The sequence below is a fragment of the Chiloscyllium plagiosum genome, unplaced genomic scaffold (assembly GCF_037043375.1).
Source record: "Chiloscyllium plagiosum isolate Xiang-an unplaced genomic scaffold, Cpla_swu_hap1 HiC_scaffold_13, whole genome shotgun sequence".
NCBI classification, from domain to species: Eukaryota; Metazoa; Chordata; class Chondrichthyes; order Orectolobiformes; family Hemiscylliidae; genus Chiloscyllium; species Chiloscyllium plagiosum.
In genome coordinates, this window is record NW_028270151.1 from 19,319,317 (window position 1) to 19,344,456 (window position 25,140).

At 40.7% G+C, this 25,140-nt stretch overlaps 1 long non-coding RNA gene across 1 annotated transcript in view; it reads right to left on the bottom strand.

Annotated features, from left to right (window-relative positions):
- LOC148148259 (uncharacterized) overlaps nt 1–25,140 on the bottom strand; it is a 71,818-nt gene that overhangs the window by 22,763 nt on the left and 23,915 nt on the right. The window contains exon 2 of the long non-coding RNA XR_015759111.1: nt 10,129–10,206. This is a non-coding gene — a long non-coding RNA (uncharacterized LOC148148259). The remainder of the gene's footprint in view (nt 1–10,128; nt 10,207–25,140) is intronic.

Consider the following 25,140-nt stretch of genomic DNA (forward strand, 5'->3'; position numbering starts at 1 on the left):
GCTTGGGAGCCTCCTGCGAAGCGCTTCTTTGATGTTTCCTCCGGTGTTTATAGTGGTCTGTCCCTGCCGCTTCCGGTTGTCATTTTCAGCTGTCCGCTGTAGTGGTTGGTATATTGGGTCCAGGTCGATGTGTTTGTTGATGGAGTTTGTGGATGAATGCCATGCCTCTAGGAATTCCCTGGCTGTTCTCTGTCTGGCTTGCCCTATGATAGTAGTGTTGTCCCAGTCAAATTCATGTTGCTTGTTGTCTGCGTGTGTGGCTACTAAGGATAGCTGGTCGTGTCGTTTCGTGGCTAGTTGATGTTCATGTATGCGGATTGTTAGCTGTCTTCCTGTTTGTCCTATATAGTGTTTTGTGCAGTCCTTGCATGGTATTTTGTACACTACATTTGTCTTGCTCATGTTGGGTATCGGGTCCTTCGTTCTGGTGAGTTGTTGTCTGAGCGTGGCTGTTGGTTTTTGTGTGCCGTTATGAGTCCTAGGGGTCGCAGTAGTCTGGCTGTCAGTTCCGAGATGCTCCTGATGTATAGTAGTGTGGCTAGTCCTTTTGGTTGTGGTGTGTCCTCGTTCTGTGGTCTTTCTCTGTACTCACTGTATACCCATGACTGCATCTCCAAATACCAGACCAAAGGCCAACCTCCCATCTATAGAATAGATCAACTAGGCCCACTGTCAAGGAAAGGCCGCCAGCATTCTCAAAGATTCATCCCACCCTGGCAATGTCTTTCTACAACCTCTACCATCCATTGTGGAGAAAGTACAGAAGCCTGAACCCACGCTCCATCTGGTTTGGAAACAGTTTCTACCCTACTGTTGTTAGAATACTGAATGGACTCACAAACTCTTAACATTCGCCTGTACCTGTATTTTTGTTTTTGCCACTGTTTATCTATTATTTACTTATCCATGCTACTTAACTATGTGATCTATCTGTATCGCTCACAAGATAAAGTTTTGCCCTGTGCCTTGGTACATATGACAATAAATTCAATTCAGTTCAATTCAACTGCAGAATCAGTTGCATTCTCTACTCATATTGCAATATAAACATCTGTGATATACAGGAGACTGGAGAAATTCAGATCGGAACAATTCAGATTCACTCAGTGATTATATTAGTCCTCAGCTATCATAAAATGAATTGACATGGTTCAACATCATATGCTACAAAGGAGATTATGATAATTGCACACCATAAATTGCAATAGTGCTTTGGATTAGACGATATCGATTGCGAAGTAGATTGTGGTAATTGAACAATATCTAGTACAAAACAAATTGTGATAATTGGATAATATCCATTAGAAACATGGGTTAGGTTAATTGGATATAATTTACCATAAAGAAAATAGGGATAATTAAATTTTTCAATTATAAAAATGGTTGAACTAATTCATCTAGCTCTAACATTAAACATTACTTGTTTTCGAGAAAGACCAAAAGATCTATTTTTTTCACTTAGTTCCCACTCACAGTTTCCTAATATGCACAGCCTCAACGAGACCATAAGAGATTATAAATGTAGGAGTAGCACTAAGCCTTTCTGCCCATCTAGTTTGCTCTGCCATTCCACAAGAGTATGGGTGGTACGGTGGCACAGTGGTTAGCACTATTGCCTCGCAGCGCTAGAGACCAGGGTTCAATTCCTGCCTCAGGTGACTGACTGTGTGGCATTTGCACATTTGCCCTGTGTCTGTGTGGGTTTCCTCCCACAGTCCAAAAATGTGTAGGTTAGGTGAATTGGCCATGCTAAATTGCCTGTAGTGTTAGGTGTTGTGGATTTGTTGGGCCGAAGGGCCTGTTTCCACACATAAGCAATCTAATCTTGCTGCACACACTGGCCAAATCATGGCTGGTTGAACTAAAAATTATGCTGATCTGCTCAACTCCATTTATCTGCCTTATCCCCATAGCCCTTGTTTTCCTTAGTGATTAGAAATCTGTCCAGCTTCAACAGCCCTCTGGGGCAAAAAAAGGTTCCACAGATTCATGACCTTTTGAGAAAAGAAATTCTTGCTCATCTCTGTGTTAAATGGTGAATATTCAATGCTCTAAGATTTTGACTCGACCACAAGGGAAAAGTTCAGTTTTGTCATGACTTCGCAATTTATCCACATAAATATAGCAAGCAGATGGACTGATATTGATCTCCTTGAGCCCAAATTAAATAAGTGTCAAAGTATAAATGCTGATTATGTGTTTGTGACTTAGCCAATGCATTAAGAAAATATTAGATTTGAACTGGGCAAACCTCCAGAGAATTGGCAGATAAACAACACCAGTGCTGAGAATGAAGGACATAATTATCAAACGCTATTAACTTAGGATTTCAACTCATCAGCAGTTCGACAAGCACAGGTTCAATAAAGTGGAATTTTCTCCTGGTCAGCATTAACTTGAAGATTAATGGTGCTGTTAAAGTGAATCTAATTAAACTCTGCCAAATATCACTATTTAATTTAGTCACATTGTGCCCGTGAGTTTCTTGAATGTAACACTTGATGTAACTGCTCAAGGCTGATCTCCTTCACTGAGGGACAAAATGATACAAACAGCGTCAGTCCAGAACCCCCTCAGAGCTGGGAGAAAATTTCAATTAATAATGCTGTTTGTTAAACTGTTTGTAGCATGCAAAATGTGTTGGGTTGAAGTCCAGCTTCAGTAAGTGGGGTGGTGAGGTTCCCACAAGCAGCATGGGGAGGGAACAAATAACCAAGGATCAACAGTAGGCCACTCAGCCCTTCTAGCCTGCTCCGCCATTCAAAAAGTCATGGCTGATCTGATTTTAAACTCAAACTACAGCAGATGGACTGCAGTGGTTCAAGAAAGCAGCTCACAACCACCTTCACAAGGGCAACCTAGGGATGGACAATAGTTGGTGGCCAGCCAATGATGCCCACCTCCCATAAGTGAATAAAAAATGTTTACAGTGGTGAATAAAGCCTCTTATATTTATTTTGTACTGTTATTTTCATTTATCACCAATTACAGTCCCTCAATCAACACAGCAACCATCTAACCTGAAGCTAGCATAGTGGATAGCCACTACGGTTGTGTCCTGATCCAAGTGCAATCCAACTTTAGAATCCCTACAGTGCGGAAGCAAGCCATTTGGCACATTGAGTCCACACCGAGCCCCTGAAGAGCAAACCACCCCACTTCCCTAGCCCTGTAACTCAGCATTTCCTTTGGCTAATCCACCTAACCTATACATCCCTAGATGCTATGGGCAATTTAGCATGGCCAATCCACATCTTTGTACTGTGGGAGGAAACCGGATCACCTGGAGGAATCCCACACAGACACGTGGAGCATGTGCAAACTCCACATACTACAGTCACCTGAGGCTGGAATCAAACCCAGGTGCCGGGAGCTGTGAGGCAGCAGTGCTAACCACTGAGCCACTGTGCCACCCAGTCAGTCAATCAGCTGATTTGATTTGGAATTCAATGTCTTGCTGCATGGCCCACAATCTGCGTCATTGTCAAAGAGAAGGAGATATTTGTGAGCTCGTTGAAGAGAATGGAAAGTAGCCTGTGTGTGTCATAGACATCAGCATATATCTGATGTACTGACTATTTCTGCTATACATCTGCAGCTTTCTGATACTCACTGGTCTCTCACTGTAGAGAGTAGCCAGGTGGATGAGGAACTACAGGATGGCAGGTGTTGAGGGAACAAGCTAGCAAGAAAATCACCACTGAAAGGAGAGGAGGCAAGAAAATGGCAGTAAGCGACTGAGACGAGAGATATTCATTGCGACTCAGCAATTAGAGCTCTGGCCTCTGAGTCTGATGCCAGTATGAGAATTGAAGAAGTTGGGACTATTCTCCTTGGAGACAATAAGATTAGATTAGATTCCCTACAGTGTGGAAACAGGCCCTTCGGCCCAACAAGTCCCCACTGACCCTCCACAGAATAACCCACCCAGTCCCATTTCCCTCTGACTATTGCACCCAACACTATGAGCAATTTAGCATGGCCAATTCACCTGACCTGCACATCTTTGGACTGTGGGAGGAAACTGGAGCACCCGGAGGAAATCCACGCAGATATGGGGAGAATGTGCAAACTCCACACAGACAGTCAGCCGAGGCTGGAAACAAACCTGGGACCTTGGTGCTATGAGGCAGCAGTGCTAACCACTGAGCCACCGTGTCGCCCCCACCCACAGAGCTACCGTGTCTAAGAGGAGTTCTGATAGAGATTTTCAAAATCATGAGCAGACCTGAAAAGGCTGAAAGGGCAAATCTGTTCCAAGTCAGAAAAGGAACAAAAAGGACAAGGTACAAATTTAAAAGGTGATGCGAGAAAAAACATGTTCACTCAGTGAGTAGTTAGAGTCTGGAATGCACGGCTTTGAAATATGATGAAGATTGATTCAGTTGAGGAATTTGAGAGGGTATTGGATGTTTATTTGGATAGATGCACACCTACTATGCAGCTGAAACCTTGTATGCCTCACTCTGTCTAAGCACCCTATGATCTGTGTATCCTTGTTTGCTATGACCCACCTATACTGCTTACAAACCATAGTTTTTCACTGTACTTAGGTACATGTGATGACAATAAATCAAATCAAATCAAATCAAAATAATGTGCAAGCATATGGGGCCAATGTTGGAGAATGGTGATGATGTGAATTGAAGAGCCGGTGCTGATATGGTGGACTGAATCACCCTCTGCTCAATAACATTTGTGATCCTGTGATTCTGTAGGGTTCAATTTGACTCCAAAGACTTGAGTATAAACTTCCCAATGCACTGCTAAGGCAGCATTGAACTGTTGGAGGTGCCATCTTTCAGATGAAGAATTAAGCAGGGGCTCCTCATCTTGATATAAAAATCCCACAGCACTATTTCAAACAGAAGCATGCTGATTCTGCTAGTTTGTGAGCAAAAATGTATTCCTAGATTAACATAATTAAAAATACATGCTTTGATCCTTAATATATTTTTGGTTGCAGGAGCATTATGTGCATAAATTGTTCATTTTATATATTACATTACAACAGTAACTAAGTAAACAAAATGTTTAATTGACTGTAAGGAGTTCTGAGGTAGAAAATGCACGGCATAACGGCAATCTTCCTTAAAATGTCTCTCACCATAGTACTTTAAAGAGAGAAAGTGAGGTCTGTACATGATTCACAGGGACTGGCATGTCCAGGTCATCATGACTCATTACTGGGATGTTAATTAGAGTACTTTTCAAACATGGCAAATAGCCAAATCTACGGCACTCCAAAGCCACAAAGATTCTGAAACAGTAATCTTAGTGAAACAGTCCCCTGAATTTAACAATGTGATTTATGCCCCAGGTTTTGTAAGTCCTGCACTAATCTGTCTACAGTTGTAACATGCCTGCATCATAAAACTAGGTCACCATGTGAAGCTGTTTGAGACTTTTTGATATAACAATGCACAATGTAATAAAAAAACTTTTGTTAATCTACTTGAAAGGTTTTAAAACAATATTGTTCTTCAGGATCTTATCGAGTCAAATTCAAAAGCAATGTTCTCAGTGGTAGTTATCAATTCAATTTTATTTCTTGTAGAAACAGGCTTCATGTAAATATTTAAATTAGAGTCATAGGGTACAGCACAGAAACACACCCTTTGGTCCAGCTTGTCCATGTCCACCAGGTATCCTAACCTAATCTAGTCCCATTTGCCAGCACTTGGCCCATATCCCTCTATACCCATCCTATTCATATACTCATCCAGATGCCTTTTAACCGCTGCAATTGTACCAGCTCCACCACTTCCTCTGGCAGCTCATTCCATGCATGCACCACCCTCTGTGTGAAAAAGTTGGCCCTTAAATTTTTTCCTTCTCACCCTAAACCTATGCCTTCTAATTCTGGACTTCCCTACCCCAGGAAAAAGACTTTGTACATTTATCCAATCCTCATGATTTTATAAACCACTATAAGGTCACCTCTCAGCCTCCGACATTCCAGGAAAAACAGCCCCAGCCTGATCAGCCTCTCCCTATCACTCAAACCATCCAACCCAGGTACATCCTTGTAAATCTTTTCTGAACCCTTTCAAGTTCCACAACATCCTTCTGATAGGAAGGAGACCAGAAATGCACTCAATATTCCAAAAGTGGCCTACTTAATGTCCTGTACAGCCACAACATGACCTCCCAACCCCTATACTCAATGCTCTGACCAATAAAGGAAAGCATACCAAATGCCTTCTTCACTATCCTATCTACCTGTGTCTTTATTTTCAAGGAATTATGAACCTGAACTCCAAGGTCTCTTTATTCAGTAACACTCCACAGGATCTTACCATTAAGTGTATAAGTCCTACTCCGATTTCATTTTGGTTGTCATAACTAAAATTAAATTCATATTTCAACATCTGCCTGATGAGATTGTGAACTCCTATCTCTTGACATTCTGGATTACAAGTCTAGTGACTTTATCATTATCCTGTCACCTCCCCTAATCACATGTACAGGTAATTGTCTGATTTCCAACAGCATTGCACATAGATCATATGATACGCAATCTCTCTTTGTAGAACTATGCACACCTCACATTTATCTGAATTAAACTCCACCTGCCACTCCTCAGCCTACTGACCCATCTGATCAAGATCCTGTTGTACACTGAGTGAACTTTCTTCGCTGTCCACTACACCTCTAATTTTGGTGTCATCTGCAAATTTACTAACTATACCTCCTATGTTCCCATCCAAATCATTTATATAAATGATGAAAAGCAGTGGACCCAGCACCGATCCTTGTGGCACACCATCGGTCACAGGCCTCCAGTCTGAACAGCAACATTCCACTACCACCCTCTGTCTTCTACCTTCAAGCCAGTTCTGTATCCAAAAGGCTAATTCTCCTGTATTCCATGAGATCTAACCTTGCTAACCAGTCTCCCATGAGGAACCTTGTCGAACACCTTTCCAAAGTCGATACAGATCACGTCCACCACTCTGCCCTCATCAATCCTCCTTGTTACTTCTTCAAGAAACTCAATGAATTGAGATGTGTATACAATAATCTGCTTTAATTGATTGTCTGATAATGATGTTGAGGGAGACAAATTATTTATTTTTATAATGTGGATTCTAAGTCAAGCTTTTCGACACAGAGTTTTGTTGTGGACCAGACCAAACTCCCTCAAAGTACATTAAGAAGATAGTCTAGACCTAACTTTTTCTTATTTTAAAGGTTATTGGAAGGCATTGTGTTCCGGATGCAATTAGACTGGTCAAACTACCACTCTTGAAATAAAACACACTTTATTCATAGATTATAAGTAAAACACTGAAAAAAATAAAAATAAAATTAACTGTAACTCTATCAAAATGCTTAACAAGGCATTATATCTATTAACTACTACTAATTAACTATTTCAATGTAGAAACATCCAATTAAAAAAAACATCCTTGGCCAAAGCAAATACATTAAAATAGATTGCTTCAGATTCAATCCTAGCAGCAGGAAGAGAACCCCAGTTTTTAGCGGGAAGAGAGAGAGGAATAAAAACTTCCACATCAAGCTTCAAGGCCCCAGCAACTGCTGAAAACTGAAAGTAAAAATCCTGGTTCTGTGGGACCTTGACCCTATCCAGTCCAGGTGCTTCTACAGTTCCAAAAAAAAAAATCCCAGGCCTCACAAACTGTTTATTTTATTGCCTTTGGAGCAGACTGCTGGCCACGTCTGTCTCAACCTTACTTCAGTAACAATGGTCAAAATACAGCTCTTAAAGCCATAGTATCACAGTTTCAAATAAAGGATTGTGGAATGCTATAATTGAATTGAGGGAAGTGCATAGTCTTTGTTTCATTCATTCACGGGGGTGGATATTGCTGGCTGGACCAGCATTTATTGCCAATCTCAAATTATCCGGAGGTCTGTTAAGTATCAATCACATTGCTGTATCACATGTAGACCAGACAAGGCCAGTAGATATCCTTTCCTGAAGGATATTAGTGAACCAGATGGTTTGGTTTTCTCCAAAGAAGTGACAATGATTTTATAGTCACCATTAGATTCTTAATTCCAGATTAGTATTGAATTCATCATCTGCCATGACAGGATTTTAACATAGGTCTCTCGAACATTACCTGGGTCTCTGGAATAATGGTCAGTGATAATATCATTCAGCCACCACCACTGCTAACCCCTCTCCCAGTACTCTACTGGTTAGAACATAAATTGAGATGATTTGTTCACTAAACAATGACACTATTTATATCTATATGTTTTAGCTATAAATAGATTTAAAATAACAGTGGTCCACCAACCAGGTTTCTTGAATTAATAAAACAACCATTTGTTTTATTAATTCAGCAAAGATGTGAAGCTAATTAGCTTGAAATATGAAAACATAAATACCTATTGTTCTAAATATCCTGTCTTTCTCACGCACAAAAACACATCTAGTGCTTGAAGATGAAAAGAATGGTGGTTTAGATGGCTTTTGGACTGGGCTTTTGGCCTGTTTGAGCAGGTCACATACATTTTTCTGTAGGATTTTTGCAATGGTAGTCATTCAGGAAACATCATGACAAATTCCCACCAGGAATTCATATGTGAGCAGGTCAATTAGTCCCAGGTATCACAGTTCACAGTTACCAAAGGATTCGTATTCAGAAACAGGAGATCTGTGTTAGGAAGGTTATTTCCTTAGCAAGGGGGACACCAACTCCGAACACCTCCAAAACACTGTTCAACCAGAAACGATCTGTCTGGCAATCATAAAAATCCAGGCAGATAAGTTCCAGTGAACAAGTCCAGACATTAGGCAGATGTGGGTACTTCAATGCTGGAGATTAAAGTCAAGATTAGAGTGATGCTGGAAAAGCACAGCAGGTCAGGCAGCATCCGAGGAGAGGGGGAATCGACGTTTCGGGCAAAAGCCCTTCATCAGGAATCAGGCCAGACATTAGTTGAAACAATGTTCTGAAAATGGGTTACTGGACTCAAAAAACTCTGTTTTCTCTCTACAGATGCTGTCAGACCTGCTGAGTTTTGCCCCCACTTTCTGTTTTCGTTTGTTTCAGTTCTCAAGCATCCACAGTTCGTTGTCTTATGTTCGTTGAAACCATGTCTTTCCAAGAAATGCCTTGCTGTAAAAAACTCCAATGTCCAAAAGGACTGTTAAGAAAATAAAATACATGGGAATCCACAGAATTGAAATAAATTATATTGTAAACAATTCTTCAAAACTCAAGTCCTCAGAGGTTTTATAAGAGGGCTCTGTGAATTCAATGTGGCATCTTTATTTCAAAAATAAAGTAATTAGAACTTGGCAAATTTCCATGTAGACATTCAAATTCTATCTAAAAATGATGTAATCAAATGACGATGGCCGTGAAATAAAAATCACTGTTAAAGTAATTATGCAGATCGAGGGTTGGTTTGCAAGTCACAACAAGTTGCCACACTGACATTTTACATAAGATTCTCAATCGGTTTGTAAGTTTAAAAAGAGTTTACAATAAAAAGAGATACAGTTCTACAAAGAGAGATTGCATACAGTATGGTCTATGTTCAATGCTACTGGAAATCAGACGATTATTAATGCACGTGATTAGGGGAGGTGATTTGACGAAGTCACTAGATTTGTAATCCAGAATGACAGGGGATGGGTGTTTGCAATCCTCCCAGGCCAGATACTGAAATACGAATTTAATTTTGGTTATGACAACCAGGCAGGAAAGTGGAGTTGATGCTGAGATAGGATCAGCATTAATCATATTAAGTGATGGAGCAGGCTCAAGGGGTTGAATTGCCTAATCCTGTTCTTAGCTCTTATATTCTTATGTGGAGAAGTTAAGCTTGTGTGCAGGGACAATTATTTATGAATTTTTGGAAAAATTTCCTCAGGTCCCTCTGGCTAGTTACATTACAAAGGAGCGACTGCAAATACTTTCAGAGGAAACCTTAACACATTTTCAGGATACCCCAACATCTGCCACAAATAATCAAGAACCTTCAAAGTGCAATTAGTATTGCAGGTTCTTCCATCACTCCCACCACCCTAGCCAACCCCACTGCACTCTCACAGCCCCACTGCATCTTCTCCTGCAACCCCCAAAGGTGTGACACCTACCCATTTACTTCCTCCCTCCTCAATACCCAAGAGCCCAAACGTACCTTCCAGGTGAAGCAGTGCTTTACCTGCACTTCTCACAATGTAGTCCACTGCCATCGCTGCTCACAATGTGTTTTCCTCTAAATTGGGGAAACAAAGCGTTGAGTGAGTGACTACTTCACAGAACACCTACATTCTGCCCGCAAAAAAGCCCTGAGCTTCCAGTTTCCTGCCACTTTAATACACCATCCTGCTCCCTGGTCAACATCTCTGTCTCAGGCTTGCTGCAGAGCTCCAGTGAAGCTCAGCGGAAGTTGAAAGAACAACATCTCATATCCTGCTTGGGTTCAGCATCAAGTTCAATAATTTAGGATCTGAAACCCTCCATGTCCCAGCTCCCAATCACACACACCAGGACTTGTTGCCAATACACACTACTTATTGTTAGCCACTAACGGTCTCCAATGACAGCTACTTACCACCCCCCAGACATATTGTTATTGACTGTTTTGTCTGTCCAGTTGTCCTTCTCTCTATCTGGGCTCTATCCCCACCTATCGTTTACTCCTTCCCCCCTCCCCCCACCTATCTTCTGCATATAAACTGACATTTTCTGAGCTACCATCAGTTCTGAGGAAGGCTCACCAGATCTGAACCATTAACTTTGATTTCTCTTCACAGATGCTTCCAGAAATGCTGAACTTTTCCATCAATTTCTGTTTTCATTTCTGATTTTCAGCATCCACAGTTCTTTCAGGTTTTATCTTGTATTGCAGGCCACCTGAGTAGGCAAGCATGCACATAATTTTGAGCAGGACTTGAGCAGGCATGGCTATTCTTTTCTTAATGATGCCACGAAAATTCAGACAACTCCTCCATTAACATCTCATCTCAAAGAGGAAAACTACCTCTAGACGATATAGCAGTCCCTCAGTGCCACACTTATAGGGTCATAGAGCCATAGAGATGTACAGCATGGAAACAGACCCTTCGGTCCAACCCGTCCATGCTGACCAGATATCCCAACCCAATCTAGTCCTACCTGCCAGCACCCAGCCCATATCCCTCCAAACCCTTCCTATTCATATACCCACCCAAATGCCTCCTAAATGTTGCAATTGTACCAGCCTCCATCACTTCCTCTGTCAGCTCATTCCATATCCATACCACCCTCTGTGTGAAAAAGTTGCCCCTTAGGTCTCTTTTATATCTTTCCCCTCTCACCCTCTAATATCATGCCAAGAAAACACATTCCACTCCCAGGACAGGACATCCCTCCTGGATTTTGTTCAGTCAGCTGTGGGCCCAAATCCCGCACAGTGGAATGAACAGTTATCCTTTTGAGGTTTACCTCAAATTGGCAAAGAGGAGGCCAGAGGCATGCTCGCCACTCAATGAAGGAAGGGATGCAAAATTTGGAAATGGAGGGTTTCTCATTTCAAGGATTCCTCTTTATTGCATTCTTATTTCTTAATAAATTCTTATTTCTTAATAAATTCTTAATCAATTCTTATTTAATTCACTACACCACTCATGTTTGACTCGTGAATCTGATATCCATGAAGCACAAGACTATTTCTCAGGTAAGTATGAGAGACAGTGCCTCAAGATGGAGGGGACCTCCCCTCAAAGTTTCTAAAGTTTGACATCGGCCACTGCCTTCTCCTTTTGGCACCACTACTGCTGGAGGGGCATGAATGCCTCCAGTGCCTGACACATCCTGTTTACTTGCTCCCCATCTTCTACGTGCCGAATGGCATCAGTATGCGAATGATTGAGTCATCTTACCTTTTCTGGGTACATCAGATTTTAAGGCGTATTAAGACTGACACCCCTTTGTGTTGCTGCAACCTTGGCATCTGGGCAATATCTGATGCCTCATGCAGCCCATGTGCTTCCACCAAACCATATATAAAAGCAATTTCAGTTGACCACGTGTGTAAATTAGTTTCATTGCTGGTCAGACTTTGTCCAGTGTTGAGCAATCATGAACCTGTTGCTAGGAATGACAGTTAAATGGTGTGCTTGCTACTGTGTCCATCTTCATCAGGATCCAAAATTCCCACCCATAAGAATGAGTAACTTTGACTCAATGCTGTTGGCATTAATACTGTGTGCCTCTAAATGTGAGTGATTACAAACTACTGCTATCCAGCCAGAAGCTCACAGCTCACAGCACTTGGTGCTATGTGATCTGTGACGTGTTAATCTGTCTCCTTAGCAACACCAGGTGATTTACAGGAGTGATAAATAAAATTATTCTGCTCCTATTTCACTAGATGTTCATGGTAGATGACCGTAACTAGTGCAATGAATTTAATAAGGAACTATCCTTGGAACATGAAATACTGAACACACTGTCAGTGCTTTTACAGTCAGTCGGACCACTCATTCTGAGATTATTAATGGTTTAGGCAGATAACTCAAACAAAGGGCTTGTATTTAAACTGAAGTTTTCAGACCCTGAGGCCATTCCAATGCATATTACAATCAATGATGTGCCTTTAGAGATAAAGCCACTGTTGCAATGTTGGAAACGCAGCAGTTAATCTATACACAGCTAACCCCCATAAACAACAATGATAATGAACAGATAATTTGTTTTTTTAATATAGTGATGTGAATTAAGGAATAAATATTGGCCAAGGCACTGGGGAGAACTATGCTGCTTTTACTTAAAAAAGTGGCTGAATCATATGATGCTTTTGATTTGATTACAGTCTGAGTTGATTACAGTTTCCGGGAGGGGATCTCACCTCATTGTTTGATGGATTTTCTTGTCCTTTCTTACCAAACTCACCACAGTAATTGCCAACCCTACCACTATGGGTGTGATTTCTACCCCATTTTACTATGCATCATTCCTTGAAAAATTCCTTTGTATCCATATTTCTCTCCTCTGCATCCCTTTCTATCTTTCACAGGCTGTCTGCCTGCACTACCCCCCCCCCCCCCCCCATGAAAGCATTTTGAGTCCCTCTCACCCTTTTGCAATCCCTACTTTTCCCTTTTAGTCTCTGTCTCCTTCCTTGAGCTTGACCCGCCTGCCAAATCCGAGCTTTTCTCCATCCCAATCCAACAGATCCATTCCCCATGTCTCTTTCCGATCATCCTTGCTTCCACTTTTCCTCTTCCCCCATTAGCCCCACCAATCCTGTCCTCTTGCCTCTCTGCCTATAACCATTTTGATGAACTTTTCCACTGTCTCCACTCCCCTTTGTTATGCTGCTCTAATCACAATCTCTCTTCTGAGTCTCTGAGAAAGAAAGAGAGAAAGAGAAAGAGAGAGAGAGAGAGAGACAAAATTCCACTTGGGGAACAGATCCTCACTCATTCTGTCCATTCTACAGACTGTCATTACTCTTGCTAATGTTTCTCTCTCTTTCATCAATCTTTGATTTGGAGCTGTGATCTGTGAGCTGAGAGCTAAAAGGTGACCTTTGGACCACAAGTGACAGTTTGTGGCAAAGAAAAGAGCAAACAAGATGTTATTTGTTTTTGAGGCCAAGCATGAATGTTATTTGCAAGTTGCTTCTGAGTCAAAAGACTCTTTAGATGCTTGAAGTTTGAGTGGCCATGTGCAAAAACACCCAGCAGACATTTGGACATTAATGAGGTCAGTACTTGGAATTGTTGCCAGCAAGCCTGGGAGAGAAGATGCCAGTCAAACAGAGGAAGGGACTAGAGTTCTTTTGAACCGGGGGTTTTTGAAAGGAGAAGTTTGGTTATTAATGTGATAGCATGAAGGTTTGAAAGGTCCCTGCTGGACCTCCCATCATCAACTATTGGAAGTCCAGAGAAGAGAAACTAAGTTGTAAGCATTGCTGAATCTTCATCAGAGTGCACCTGTGAGGCATACCATCCTGGAAACTGCTTAAGTAATTTGGCCAGTTCTGTTTATTTTTAATTTTTAATTCATCCCTTAACTGTATTTGTTGCCTGTCTGTTGTGTGAGAATGGGTGCTGAAAACAAATTTGAATTAGATTACTTTATTGTTTAACTTTGCTATGATTACCATATTGTGAATAAATTGATAGGTTTTTTGGATTAAACTATAGACCTGCTGTCTAGTATCGATTATTCATAAAGTCTGAGAGCAGTTAATAAAAAAAAGTCTGGTTAGAAACCATTCGATTAATTTTAAGATCTTTGAGGATATCAATTTAACTGTGTTGTGAATATGGAGGTAGGGAGGCTGATTCGACTGTCTATCTCTGGGTCATAAGAGTTTCAGGCTGACGTTCTCAGATTGTGCATTCCATTGATTGAATTTTCATGAAGGATTTTTGGACTTTTCAAGAGTGAATTCACTTGTCACCTGCATCTATTTTGACCAGTGACTATGGGTTATTCCACAAACCATCCGATCTGCAGAGAAAGTAAGTTCTTTCTGATCTCAAGCTCTGCCTAAGGCTTGTTGGTTTTGCATTAATGTTTTTCACGTCTGCACTTGAAACTGAGATAAATTAATTATTTGAGCTGCAGTTTATATCCCCATCAGCAATTTAAAGGGATTTTTTTCACATCTGCTGTAATTTACTTCATTGAAATATAAATATATACACTATATAAACATTCCCGTTGCACAACACAACATCAGAAGCTGCCCTGATTACAGGCTTTGTATCTTTACTAATAGGTCTGAGACCTGATTGATTCTGAATTTCTCTCTGAAGTGGTCTAGCCAGCATTGCAATGGCACTTTCAACTCTGTTATCTCAGGGTTCAGCATACAAATTTTATAATCATAGAATTTACTGCACAGACAAGAATATTTATCCCAACTGGTGTATACTGATATTCAAATATATCTATGAATATTACTTTGATGAAGGGCTTTTGCCCAAAACATCGATTTTCCTGCTCCTTGGACACTGCCTGAACTGCTGTGCTTTTCCAGCACCACACTCTTAACTCCACCTGAAAGACTATCCAATTTATCCAAGTCGTAGTGGGGCTCATATTCCAATTGCTTCCTATGAAGGAAGGCATGTAATCGTTTTGGAAAAGCTTTGGCGATCTTCCATACATCAACCCACAATGAGCTCCTTCATTAATTTAAAGCCATTTATCAAATTTCCTCAGTTTTCTCTTTTCTTTGACATGAAGCTCTCAACTTTTCTGGCGATGAACATTGGTCAAATATTTCTCGAGCTACAACAGGCAGCAGGTGAGAATGTTCTTGTTTCATTCTTGATGCTATTAATTCCTTGCTCCTGAAACAGAGGGAGTGCAACAGAGGTTCACCAGTCCATTCCCTGGGCTATCATTATTGTCTCATGAGAAGAGGGAAACTATGCTGGCAGTCTTTAATAAATAGCGAGATAATCACTAACTAGTTAGCACTGCTGCCTCACAGTGCCAGGGTCCCAGGTTTGATTCTACCCTTGAGTGACTATCTGTGTGGAGTTTGCACATTCTCCCCGTGTCCTCCGGTTTCCTCCCACATTCCAAAAGATGTGCAGGTCAGGCGAATTGGCCATGCTAAATTGTTCCTAGTTGTTAGGTGCATTAGTCAGAGGGGGGGGGTGGTGGGTTACTCTTTGGAGGGTCGGTGTGGACTTGGTGGGCCGAAGGGCCTTGTTCCACACTGTAGGGAATCTAATCTAATCATAATCACTTTGAAACTTATAAAATTCTTACAGGGCCTGGCAGGGTAGCTGCGGATAGGATGGTTCCTGGTAAGTGACTGCTAATTCTAGAACCGGGGGCACAGGGGCAAGCATTAAATATTGAGTTGAGAAGGAATTTCTTCACTCAGAAGTTGGTGAACCTTGGAAAATATCTATCCCAGTAGGTAATGGAAGCTCAATCATTGAGCAGGTTGAAGAATGTGATCAATACATTTCTGGAGACTAAAGGAAAGGTAAAGTTGCCATAGCCCCAGAGGATCTTAGAGCTGCTTTCTCTGCAGAGAGACAATCAATGGTGGTTTTACCTGAGGGTCACCACATCTCTGCTGAGGGGGGCTGTTGAGAACGAAAGTCTTTTATGATAATGAGACTAATGTTACCAAAGAATTTGGAGTTCTGGAGAAAGATGGTGCAGAGACAAATGATCAGCCATGATCTATTTTAACAGCAACGTTAAGTTCAACAGGTCACAAGGCCTACTCCTGCTCCTATATTCTATGTTTCTACGTTCCTAGTGGTGTTCTCCACCAGCACAGATTCACTTGTTTTTCAGGATTCAGGACTACTAGAAAGGCACCAAGGAAATCAAGACATTTGGAGAGCAATGTATAATGCAGATCTTCCCCTGTCTGACACCCCAGAGGCTTTCATTTTAACCCTTGGCCTGGCCCATAGACAGGTGAATCTGGAGTGAATTGAACATTCACTTACCTATTTAACTTATGATAGCAATTCTGGACTTTGGGTAAATGGGGACCATTTTAAACTTAATGGATGACTCAAAAGTCAGAAACTTATTAAAGCATAAGGAAGAAAGTAACCGTTTTTGGAAGGGCATTAGATAGACAAGCATTTGGTGAAATGGAAAGACACAAGACAAGTGTAATTTATCACAGAAAGGTGTGAAATGATTCATTTTAGTAAGAATGAGGAGACGCAATTTAAACTAAATGCTATAATTTTAAAATGGGACGCAAGAAAAGAAAGACCCGGGGGTGTAGATGTGTACAAAGCTTTGAAGATGACAAGATAATTTGAGAAATCTGTGAAAAAAACATACGAGATACTTGACTTTATTAATAGATAGAGAGAACAAAAGCTCAAGTAAGTTAAGGTAGACCTTGATGAAGCACTGACTGGGTCATACCAGAAATATTGCGTAAAATTCAGTGCACTACACTTTGAAAAGATGTTAAGGCCTTGGAAAGATGTAATATAGATTTCCTGGAATGAATCCAAGCATAAGGGAACTGTGAACATACTGGATTCAAAATCATGAAGACTTTTGGTAGAATGACGAAGGACAAACTGTTGTCATTGGGTCAGCAACCAAAATCAGATTGAAGATAATAAAAGCAAAAATCCTGGGGATGCTGGAAATCTGAATTTAAAGCAGAAAATACTGGAGGAATCAAATGGGTTTGACAACAGAAGAGTCATAGAGACACATAGCACAAAAACAGACCCTACAGTCCACCCAATCCGTGCCGAACATAATCCCAGTCTGAACCAGTCCCGCCTGCCTGCACTTGGCCCATATCCTTCCAAACGTTTCTTATTCAAGTACTAATCCAAATATCTTTTAAATGTTGTAACTGTACCCACAAGCACTACTTCACCTGGAAGTTCATTCCACACACGAACTGCTGTTTGTGTAAAAATGTTGCTCCTCGTGTCTTTTTTAAATCTTTCTCTTCTCACCTTAAAAATATGGGCTTTAGTCTTGAAATCCCCCACCCTAGGGAAAAGACACCTGCCACTCACCTTATCTATACTGTTATGGACCCCTTCAAAATATCCTAAGAAGGTAGCTTAGACCTTAACTTTTTCTTATTTCAAATGCAAATGTAACATATTGTGTTCCACATGCAATTTGATTGGTCAAGCTGCTCGTCATTAAGCAAAATACCATTTATTCAAACTCTATACTTAGGATACAACAAAAGGAAGAATTTAGAATAGCATAACTCTCTTGCAAAACTTAACAGAATAAAAGATACTATAAATATCACTAATTAACTGTTCCAATATAGTCATATCCCATAAACATACTCCTTGGTTAGAAAATAGATTTGTTGCCCAAGTAGCCCAGTAGAAAGAAACCCCAGCTTCTAGCTGTAACCGAGAGAGGGAAAGGATAGTTTCTACTTCTTCAAAACTCCAGCAACTTCTGCTGAACCTAAAAGTTTAAAAAACTAAGAAATCCTGCTCTGTGAGTCACACTCTGCCAGGCTGCTTCTTTTGTTGCAACTTTAAAAAAACCAAGACTTCACAAGCTGTTTACTTTACTGGCTTTGGTGCCTATGTCTTAAAATCTCTCCTAAAAATGACAAAATACTGCTGCCTCACAGCACCAGGAGCCGGGTTCAATTCCAGCCTCGGTCGACTGTATGTGTGGAGTTTTCACATTTCCCTGTGTCTGTGTGGGTTTCCTCCAGGTGCTCCGGTTTCTTCCCACAGTCTAAAGATGTGCAGCTTAGGTGAATTGGCCATGCTAAATTGCCCATTGTGTTCAGGGATGATACATTAGTCAGGGGTAAAGATAGGGGAGGGGAATGGGTGTGGATGGGTAGTCTTCAGAGGGTCAGTGTGGATTTGTTGGGCTGAAGGGCCTGTTTCCACACTGTAGGGATTCTATGATTCTAACCTCTTAAAACCACAGCATTGTCATAATACCCGTCATGATTTTGTAAACCTCTATAAGGTCACGCCTCAAAGCCCCACTGGTTCTATGCAACAGTGAAAAAATTCATAGAACATCATCATGGAATTCACAGAAGTACCATAGTGTAGTAGCAGGCCATTCAACCCATTGAGTCCACACCAACCCTCCTAAGACCCTCACCTAGATCCACCCCTACCCTATCCCTATAGCCCTGAATCAGATTTACGGTGGTTGACACAAGATCCAGAAGTAACATTAGGAAGGTTGATGAGAAACATGGAGAACAGCAAGTTTTATCTGGAATACAGTTCTTGAGTGAGTGGTTTAAATATACTCAATAGTAATTTTTCAGAGGGAATTGGATCAACCCATGATGGAAAAATATTTGCAGGACTACGGGGAAAGAGCAGGGGAATTAAACTAATTGAATCGTGCAGTGATTGTAAGGAGGTCAGCCAGGAGGACCTCATAGAATATGAGTTCCCTGATTGGGGCTGTTAATCTGGTCAAATCAGGGAGCCCTGGCAGATAGATTAAAAACAGGAATGTCAGACATCCTGATATTTTAAAAGAGGTTAAGTACTTGCTATATGTAAGTAAAGTGTGACTTGGTGACGGGATACAGGCCTCTGTGGAGTTATTTCAGATAATTCTTTCAGAGGTCTAGAACAGTCATGATGGGTTTACTGGCCTCCTTCCATATTGCGAGATTCTATGATTCTGTGATTCCAGTTGTGGAAATCCGGCCCAGGATATTTTGACAACCCATGTCTTGCTGAAATCTCACCGAAAGGAAGAATTTAGAATAACATAACTCTCTTGCAAAACTTAACAGAATAAAAGATACTATAAATATTACTAATCAACTGTTCCAATATAGTCATATCCCATAAACATATCCCTTGGTTAGAAAATAGATTTGTCGCCCAAGTAGCCCAATAGAGAGAAACCCCTGCTTCTAACTGTAACCGAGAGAGGGAAAAGATAGTTTCTACTTCTTCAAATCTCCAGCAACTTCTGCTGAACTTAAAAGTAAAAAAAAACTGAGAAATCCTGGTCTGTGAGTCACACTCAGCTGCTTCTTTTGTTGCAACTTTAAAAAAAACAAGACTTCACAAGCTGTTTACTTTATTGGCTTTGGTGCCTATGTCTTAAAATCTCTCCTAAAAAAGACAAAATACTGCTGCCTCACAGCATCCACCTATTCTGGATGCTCCATCAGTGGGAAACAGTGGAAAATATCATGACCTGGGGTTTGTTCATTGGCATGAGGCTGGTGACAGCATTGTACAGTGTGAGCATCCCAGATTCTGGATTAATTCTGGACTAAGTGTATCTCCTAGTGTGAAGAGGAAGAGTTGTCTCTTTATTCTGAACTCTTTTGAAGTTGATGCATTTATATTCCAGAGATCATTGCAGGTTGACAGCCATATATCATGTTGAATACCTATTCAGGAGAGCCTTGACCCTTTATAATGCAGTTTTGCGAGGAGATGATTAATTCTTCAGCTTTAATTTTTGCTTAATCAATGAAGGACATGGTAAGTGAAAAGAAATTCCAGTCAGAGAAGCTTTAGCTGATAACAAGTTACTACACAGACACAAAGCAAGCAATTGCTGATAAGAGCTCCAGCAGCAATAACATTTGCCAATTGGAGTATTAGAGAGTAATCTTCCATAGGTTTGGAATGGTTGGGACTGTGAGTCACATTATGGAGGAGAGAGTCTTGCTAAATATGAAGGCTAGCTTATTAGTTTCAAACATGCATACTATCATGTAGGCAGCAGGTAAGAAAGGTAGATCGAATGCTTTTAGAACAGATATATCAGAACATTCCATAACTGAATCATCTATTCACCTTGAACTTGAAGATCATGACCTAATGAATCTTGCATGCTTTGCATTGTATGTGTGCTTCTAAGTGTATGGGCCAGTGACAATAGTATTAGTTACCAGAGAATTCACAATTCTTACAAGAGCTATGAAATATTTGAGTTTTTCTGCCTTGTGGGATATTACTGAAGTTTATAAGTGACAACATTGATTTCCTAACCTGATTCTGCCTCCATCACTATCAAAAAAACCCAAAAAGATCACATTTGAAAGCAACTTTCAAATCTCAGGATGGCCCAAAGAGCCTTGCAATTAACTAATACATTTCATATGTGCTGAGTACTTCAATACAGAAAATTCAACAAGGTGAAAATGAGGACTGCAGATACTTAAGATTAGAGTCGAGAGAATGGTGCTGGAAAAGCACAGCAGGAAAATCGACATTTCAGGCAAACGCCCTTCATCAGAAATGAGGCAGGGGACTTCAGGGGTGGAGAGATAAATGGGAAGGGGGTGGGGCTGGGGGGAAGGTAGCTGAGAGTGCAAGAGGTGGATGGAGGTGGGGGTAATGGTGATAGGTAGGAGGGAAGGGTGGAGTGGATAGAAGGGAAGGAAGATGGACAGATAGGACAAGTCATGGAGGCGGTGCTGAGTTGGAAGGTTGGATCTGGGATAAGGTGGGAGTGGGGAAATGAGGAAAATTGTGAAATCCACATTGATGCCTTGGGGTTGGAGGGTCCACTGGGACAGTATTCTGGAATCCCAGGCTACTGCTTTGGGAATATGTGTTTGAATTCCACCATGGTGAAATTTGAATTTGATAAAATCTAATGACAATTACGTAGCGATTTATTTTTTAAATCCAATTCACTTTTTGAGTATCTTTTAGGGAAGGATGTCTGCTATGGTTACCTACTGTGGCTGCATATGACTCCTAACTTGCAGCAATATGGTTGACTCTTAACTGCCATCAGAAGTTGCATCATGAAACCACTCAGTTCCAGGGCCATTCTGGATGCTGTTATGACCCCAACAAATGTAATTATTGGACAAGTCAGATTCCAGATTGAAATCTGACTTGATCGATTGACAGTAAAGTGAAAGTGTATTTTATAAAATAAATTAAGATAACATTGAATAAATCCAAAATATTTGCACAGATTTAGAGTTTTTGGAACACACCGTAAAATATGATCCCATTCTACAAAATATGCTGTCACAGATTCCAAAGTGCCCCTTGTGCAGTACTCCCACCAAAAATAATCCTTGTCTTCAAAAAAAAAGTTGGAAATCTGAAACGAAAACAGAAATTGCTGGAGAAACTCAGCACATCTGGCAGCATCTATGGAGAGAGCTGTAGAGTGAATATTTTATGTCCAGTGACCCTTCTCCAGAATTACTCTGAAAATTGCTCTGCCAGTTCTGAATACGGGTCTTTGCACCTGAAATGAGAACTCTGCTTTTTCTCCACAGATGCTGCCAGAACTATTGAGATTCTCCAGGAACTTCTGTGTTTTTTCCCCTCTACCTTTAACACATCAATAGGTTTATTGTTTTGTGACTTTGAATACCAGTCGGAGAAACCAATACAGAACATTTTGGAGAAACTCAACAGGTCTGGCAATGGCTGTGGAGTGAGAAACAAAGTTTATGCTTCTCTTCAGAAGATGATCTGAGCTTTTACACCTTCCTAAGAGGGCAGACAAACCGTCAGTTAACATGCCATCCAAAGTAACAGCACTGAAGTACTCCCTCAATGCTGTCATGTGAATGTCAGTTTAGGTAATGTGCTCAGGTTCCTGGAGTCTTTCTTTCTGTTATGGACTCTGCATATTATTTTACCATCTGACCACCTCTGTACATTCATTCCACTAATTGTCTTGTGATAGATCATCTCTGTTGCTTGGATTCAAAACTCTGTAGGTTGATGCAGTTTTGCAATCTCAAGTGGGACGTACAAAATGAGGCAAGAGAACAGCGTTAAAATCTGTACGTGAAAAAGAATATCAATAAATTAGCAATCACACTGGGACAACTCAAGCTTTCAGAGGTTTCAAGGTGATGATGGTGAGTCGCAGTTCACTCGGTAAATCCCAGTTGCTGTGGCGACATACACGTAACCGGGGGCTACAGTTGAGGCTCCAACCAGTTTCCTTTGCACGGCGAACCAGAACTCGCTCCTGCTTGCTATTGGCATGCATTGTAAATATTTACACATCAACTCTCACACAATTTGGCCACATTATAAATGAACTCTCGTTGGCCATTCAACCCTGGAGTGAGATTTCAACCTCGACCTTCTGGCTTAGACGTCAGAATGCCACCCACTGCACCACAAGACGCCTTCACCTGCCAGAATAGAGTGAAAGAATTACACAATATAACCTCACTTATATTCACAAATGACCTTGCTGCAAGAACATTTGCTGCATTCAGCTGTCCTGAATTAATTTCAAGCATATTTTATTTCAAACCTTGAAGTATTAAAATCAAAATTACGAGGGTTTTGATAAGAGTCAGTAAGCACAAATCATTTTTACAGGCAGGACGTTAACAAAAAGGACACACGTTCAACATAATTGGCAAAAGAAACTGTAGGAAGACAGAGAAGACTTTTTTGAAGCAGCGAGCTGCTATAATCTGCCTGAGAGGGTTGCGAAAGCAAATGCAACCGTCATCTTCAACAGACAATACTTGAAAAAGAAAACAAATTGCAGGGCTGTAAGAGAACAGCAGAAGAGTGAAGCTAATTGGACGCGTCTTTCAAGCAGCAGACGCACTGAGCAACTAGATTTTAATTCATTCAAAACCCATTCACTTGCACAGGGTTAAAATTGGCTCCTGGTGGACAAAATTGCTTCTTTCAATGCTGTGAAGTTCTATGATTATTCTGTCCAATGCTAATACGTAAATGCAACGTTTTCAAGTAATAGCAGCAACCTCACCTCCTTCCATTGTTCCCTATCATGCTCACTTTTCTGCTGGGTATATAAGACATGTACAATTACTAATGGACACTCAGCCTGACATGTTAGCAATCCATATTATCTTACCCATTAAATTTGACAATTTTATTCCTTTCCTTTGATTAATATCTTCCTTCATACCCCCAGTGGTTAACTGGCAAACTTACTGTACACACAGTCCGAGCCATAAGAACTCTTCTGCCACCTTGTGACATTGTCCTTAGCTTGAAACCAGACATCTGGATATGACATTAGTTCACTTACAGTGAAAGGAAAGCTGTATTTTGTAGGAAAATTACAGGGAAAGAATCAATCCATACCCCTCAACGACGAGTCGGTAAAATGTCCCAAAAGCATACAGATAGATGAATGGATGAATGTCACTGGTAGTCAAGTGGATTGGAGTAGAGTTGTATATACATCACAAAAAGTAAATATACAGGAACAGCAAGTAATTTGGAAGGGAAATGCTCTAATGAAAGCAAAATACAGTGATTCATGAAAATCTGAAGTAAAAACAAAGTGTGAAAAAGCTCAGCAGGTCTGATAGCATCTGTGAGGAGAGAAACATTAATGCTTGGACTTCAGAGTTATTCTTGGGAAGTGAGAGGTTCTGGAATGCAAGGAAAAAGAGACATTGCTGCAGTTGTATGGATCTTCAGTGATTTATCTCTCCACCCTGGAGGCTCCCTGCCTTCATTCCTGAAGAAGGGCTTTTGCCCAAAATGTCGATTTCCCTGCTCCTCGGATGCTGCCTGACCTGCTGTGCTTTTCCAGCACCACTCTGATCTAAATTTGGAGCCCTGTGTACAGTTTTGATGTCCTGTTCCAAGGATGGATAAACTTTCTTCAGAAAGTTTGCAATGAAGGTTCACCAGAATGAGAAAAAATTGAGTTGAATGGATTTACATTCCCTGGAATCTAAAGAATGAAAGACAATATCATTGAAATGTATACAATTTGTAGGGAACTCCAAATACATAGGGATTCCCTGACTGGGGAATCAAGAAAATGGAAGCATTGTCTCAGGATAAGGGGTGGGGTTTTAGGACTGAGATGAGGAGACTTTATTTCACTCAGTTAGTGAGAAATGATCTCAATTCTGTACTCCATGGCAGATCAGTTGATGTGTTTATTTAAGTCGAAGATTGATATATTTTGGGCACTAAAGAAACAAGCAAAACGGCAAATGGGAGGGAAAATGGAGTTGATGCAGGAGTTCAGCCATAATCTTATTAAATGGTAGAACTAACTTGAATTCCCACGTATTTCTTCTCTTATATGCAATGCTCTCTGAACTCCCTCTCTAGTGAACACCAGCTTCCCATGTAAATCAAGTGTCTAGATTAATATTAAGCAAAAGGGCTTTAAGCGATTGCAACTGGAATCTGAGCACCAAAGTAAATCAACTTTAAGCAACGTTAGAATGTCCCAGATGTGTGTATAGGCAATGATGCCCCTAAGTACATTTTCTGTACATACCTGATGTGCATTGACCTTCTCTGACTCTTGTAGTGATACCTACATTATCACAAAAAAAAGTATTCGTACTGTTGCAGCAAAAAACTGTAATTTCCCACAAGCTACTATTCTTTTGCCCACTGCACTATAATGTAAGGCATCATAAATTCTCCCTTCTATATTTATGGACAGCTTAAGATGAATGAAGCCATTTATGCCTGGAACTGTACATTTTGTGCAGAGTGCAAATTTGGTGCCAAGTCTTTGAAGCTTTACAAAATAAACATGAAGCAGGGAGAGGAGAAATGAACGGAGTACCAGTATGAATTCAACCCAAGCTCTCCTTTGAGACCAGTTCCCTGCTAGGATTTAGGATTTGGTAAATCCACCCAAAAATATGTACAACTCACACTGTTAACTACATTTAATGAACAGCTGGGTTTTAGTTCCATTGAATTATAGTGATTCGCATCATATTACAGAAGAGAAGAAAGCCATTTACCTCAAAGTTGAG